General features: G+C 35.6%; 1 non-coding gene across 1 annotated transcript; it reads left to right on the forward strand.

The window, feature by feature from the left end:
* Positions 1-879: 879 nt before the first annotated feature.
* On the forward strand, positions 880-986 carry LOC121222776 (small nucleolar RNA R71). The gene has a single exon (XR_005920147.1). It is a non-coding gene; the product is annotated as a small nucleolar RNA R71 (small nucleolar RNA).
* Positions 987-4,697: the final 3,711 nt, after the last annotated feature.

Here is a 4,697-nt window from a genome sequence, read left to right on the forward strand (position 1 = left end):
TGGTTCCAGGGAAACTGGAATTTCAACACTCGGTTAAACTTCCACTAAGTCTTGAGCGTCATCTGTCTCTCTTTCAACTTCATCAATGTTGGGCTCTAATGTATTTTTGCTCCTCAATGTTAACACTTTACAATGCTTATTCCCTGGATTTCTATGATTCTTCGTATCACTAGGCAAATCACCTTGTGCATGGTTTCTAAGTTCAGTGGCAAGGTAACCCACTTGATTCTCCAAATTCCTTAAAATAACATCATTCTTTGCCATATACACCTTCAATAGGTTCTCTAAACTATTGGAAGGTTCAACTTGAGTTGGTTTCTGGACTTGTTGGGTAAAAACAACTCGCTGGGTTGGTCTAGGTTGGGCGTAAGTGTTACTGGTTCCAGCCCCTTGGTTACTCTAGTAAAGGTTAGGGTGGTTTCGCCAAGGTGGTTTATAAAAATTGGATTGCAGTCGTTTCCTTCCTCAGTTCTGGTTCTGATTACCCATGTAATACACGGATTCTGGGTTTGGTGGACACTCTTCGAACAAATTTCCTTCCCCACAATAAACACTGGTTATATTTTCAAAGTGATTAGGTGGTGGAGCTGCAAAATTATTAAACCCATTATTGGTAAAATTTTTAAGCATTGAGGAAATCGAAGATACCTGAGTGCAAGTGAAGTGAGAGCGTCCACTTCATGTACTCCAACGACTCATCTTCCTAACACTGCTCGATCGGTTGGTCGTTGATAATTGTTGTTCGAAATTCTCTCGATGATTTCATAAGCCTCATTATAAGACTTAGAAAGGAGAGCACCATTAGTAGAAATGTCCACTACCATCCTCATGTGAGCATTGAGACCATTATAGAACATCTCAAGTTGGATGCAATGAGGGATTCCGTGATGAGGGCACTTCTGTAATAATTCTTTGTACCTTTCCCGTGCCTCATACAAGGACTCATCATCAATTTGTTGGAAAGCAGTGATCTTGTTCCTCAACTTAGCATTCTTGCTAGGTGGGAAATACTTCATGTGTAATATTTCTGCTAACGCTTGCCATGTGGAAATGGAATTTGGTGGCAACGAGTGCAACCAGACTTGAGCTCCATCCCTTAGCGAATATGGGAGCAACTTTAATTGTAATGCATCTTCGGTTACTTCGACTAGCTTGAAAGAATTGCTGACTTCCATAAACAGTCTTAAGTGAAGGTGAGGATCTTCGGTAGGCATTCCACTGAATTGGCCCACTGTCTAAAGCATCTGGAACATAACTAGCTTCAGCTCAAATTGTTGTGCCTTGACTTCGAGTCTCTTAACACCCAGATTAAGATCACGAGACATTGACATGGCATATTGTCTTAGAGCTTTATCCCTATCATCAACAATAAGGATAGGATTTTGAGCAGGGTGTGCTCTGTTTCCTTGATTCAAATTTTCAAAGTTCATCTCTTCGTTCATTCTCTGACTTGCTTGTCTTATTCGTTGTTGAAAATTTCTTTCAATCTCATGGTCTACAAGGAGTAAATCAATAATTTGATCAAAACTCATAAACACCTGAAACAAATACAGAAAATTAATTAAGTTAAAATTGAACAGAAAAATAAACCAAAATGCAAAATTAATAAATTCACAAATAATGACTTTTAAAACAGTCCTCGGCAACAGCACCAAAAACTTGGAATGATGAAAATGTGCAAGTGTACACAATTGCAACAAGTAATAAAGTGACAAGTAAGTGGCGAGTTGTCGTACCCACAGAGACTATGAAAGGAATTTATTTATGAATGCAATTAAAATACTTTGGTGAGAAAAATATATTGATTTTGAGGAAGTGATTAGAAACTAAAATTTAATTAAGTAAAATAAAATAAAATAAAAATAAAAGTTCCAATGCACGGTTTCAAAAGATGATTTTAATCAAGATGACATAATTGTTTTAGATGAATTACATTTCTTAACTTACAATTACTAAACTCATGTTCATGTTGTTACGAATAAATTCACGGCAACTAGGTAACTTGCTAACTACTGCTCATACATACCTATTAAATTAACTAATCTCTTAAACATTTTCTAATGCCAATTCAAACAATTAATCAATCTTCATAAGCATATAAAAGATTAAGTGTGGTAACAATGTATTCCTACCTTGAAACAATTTAATCAAAAAAATCTTGCAAGTTATGCAAGGCTAATGTATCGTCTAATAACGTCGCTAATTTAACCCTCATCTACCTTAGAAGATTAAACATGCACTCATTAAATATTGTGTCAATTAATTACAATTTGAACATGATTAAATAATTAATTCATTAGTTACCTTACAAATATAATGCAAGAATAACTTAATCATGATTTTACTTAATAAAACAACTTACCAAGGCCTATAACAATAGAAACACAATTTGAATAAGTTAAGTTGACGAAATGCAATCAACCTAATACGACTTAAATATAAGCCATTTTAATTAAATTAATATTAACATCATAAGTATTCATAGACATGTTTATAACAACAACAATAAAAATTAAAGAATAGGGAAGTAGAATCAAATCCGGTGTTTCTCTGAAGCTTGACTAGTTTGCTCTGCTCCTCCTTCTCCGCTTGTTCTTGTTGAACCAAGGCTTCTACGAGCACTTGAATGCTGCTCCCAATGGTGGTTGAAGGGCTCCTTTCCAAGAGGGGAAATCGATAAGGGAATGGAAGGAAAAAATTGAAAACAAAGGAAGGGTTTTGAAGAGAGAAAGTTAGAAAGAAGTGTAGAATGAAAGGATGAGTGGTGTGTTTGAAGTGAGCAGCAAAGGGGGGTATTTATAGGTTGAGTATGCTGCTAAAAATAGAAAAATTTAGCAGCCATTTACTCCCCCCATGGCCGGCCACACATGTGGCAAGTTTCAAGCTTTCAAACTTGCTAATTTTAGCTAGGCCAAATCTACAAAAGCTTGATAAGTGGAGGAGTTTGAAAGGAATTTCAAGGAAGCTTCAAGGGCTGTTTTGCAAGCCAGATAATTAGCTAAATAAAATGACTGGGTCAGTATGTGGGATGATTTTGGGCAGCCCATTGCTCGGTTGGATTGGTCTTCTTGGTTTAGCGCAATTGGGCATCTTTTCATAATTTAATTAATAATAATGATTTAGACCAAAATAAATTGGATTAAAATTAAAATTAATTATATTATGAAATAATATTCATAATTTGGACCGTCTTAGGATGAAAAATTAATTTGCCTCGATTCTTCAAAATTGTTTCTTGGTTTTGTGCTTCTAGTAGTGTTTGCGGAGCCCTTTTTCGCCCTTTGTGCGAATCTATTGAAAATAAATAAAAATTAATTAAAATTTATTATAAAATTAATTAAAATTCAACATGTTAATAATTTAAGTACAATTTAATTATTTTTATAATTATGATATATAATTCGATAAGAATTACACCGAAACTACATGAATTTGAGTTAAAAAGGGCATGAAAAAGTCGATATATTGTCGTGTTTCCACGAACTTAGGTGTATCATGGACATCGGATCTCTTATGAATAATTTATGAGGTAAAAATAATCCCATTGTTCCAGCTAGTGAAGGTAGCAGTGCTGCTAAAAAGAATCAAATGGTGACTGAAATGTCCCTGAGTATAGAGGCAGCAGCAATGACGAAACAATGGAGAGGTTGAGGGAAGCTCGCCATAAGAAGGGAAAGGATTATGCTATGCCTAGAGGTGAGGAAATCACGCTACTACCAGCTCCCCCTGTCATCCCATGTGGTGTTCCACAAGGACCCCTATTTAGAGGAGAGAGCTTCAGCATAATTTGCAATGTGCAGTGTAGAGCTCTTGGTTGTTCGTTGAAAGTGAAGTCTCTTGATGGCGAGGTAAAAACCTTCTTTCCGTGGTGTGAAAATCTTAGTGTGGGGAAATATCCTTTCTCTTCCAGTGAGGTGACGAAAAAGTGGGAGAGAAACATTTCGAAATTCGTGAAGAAGAGTGGATATCCTTCTTAATTGTCAGTTTTTGCGAACAAACCTTCTCTGAATGAGTTGTTGGAGTCCTTGCAGATGATTATTGCTAAGAGTGAGATAATTACATGTGGTCTACAACAAGCTTAAGTTAAAATAATTTAAGAAAGACAGCGAGATCAACCAACATGCTTTGAACAAAGGTCATCAATTATACAAGGAGTTGGAGGAGAGAAATATGAAATTAGAGAGGGATGTTACTGCTCGGGAAGAGAAGGGGAAAAGGATGAAAGAAGAGCTTGATGGGTTTAAAATAGAGAAGTCGGTGCTAGATGAGAATGTGAAAGAAATAGAGGGTTCTCGTAAGACAAATATAGAAGGGATGAAGGAAAGACACAGTGCTGAAATGGAAAATTTAAAGAAAAACCAGCAAGTTGCATTAAAGAAATACCAAGCTGAGGCGGTAAAAAACGTTCAAGATTATTTACCAAAGCTGAAATCAAATAAGTGAATAGTTGTTAAATATTTTTTCAAAATTCTAAAAATTTATTTCGGTCATTTTTATGGAAAAATGGTTTTTGAAATGAGATTGAAAATAAAGTTGAACACTAGATTTTACTAGTTTTGAACGAATTGCGCAAATGGTTTAAAAAAAGTATGTTTGAAATCAAGAAATTTTTTCTAGGCCATTTTGGTGGCCGATGTAGCTTTCCAAATTTGGCCATAACGGTTGGGCCGGGTTTGGGGTGTTACAACTTACTTAGT

This window comes from Gossypium hirsutum, chromosome D10 (genome assembly GCF_007990345.1).
Source record: "Gossypium hirsutum isolate 1008001.06 chromosome D10, Gossypium_hirsutum_v2.1, whole genome shotgun sequence".
Taxonomy (NCBI): domain Eukaryota; kingdom Viridiplantae; phylum Streptophyta; class Magnoliopsida; order Malvales; family Malvaceae; genus Gossypium; species Gossypium hirsutum.